The sequence below is a fragment of the Epinephelus lanceolatus genome, chromosome 18 (assembly GCF_041903045.1).
Source record: "Epinephelus lanceolatus isolate andai-2023 chromosome 18, ASM4190304v1, whole genome shotgun sequence".
Classification (NCBI taxonomy): Eukaryota; Metazoa; Chordata; class Actinopteri; order Perciformes; family Serranidae; genus Epinephelus; species Epinephelus lanceolatus.
In genome coordinates, this window is record NC_135751.1 from 40,660,809 (window position 1) to 40,661,077 (window position 269).

The window sequence follows — 269 nt, forward strand, 5'->3', positions numbered from 1 at the left end:
GCCTTGCATACACACAGCTCCAATGCCGCGGTGTGTTCTGGGAAACGTAGTAGAGAGCGTACAACCGCCCCTGTGATGACTACCCTGTATTCGCTGCTATATGACTACGCCTCCCACAATGCACTGCGCGGACGTGCCATTGGACTCGGTGCTGTCAGTAAATTCCGCAAACCAACTGCAAAGCGCGCTATTCCCAAATTCATCCACACTGGCTCCGGTTCTGCGCCGTTATTGGTTCCCGCAGACACCGAGCCATCATGCGACAGCCA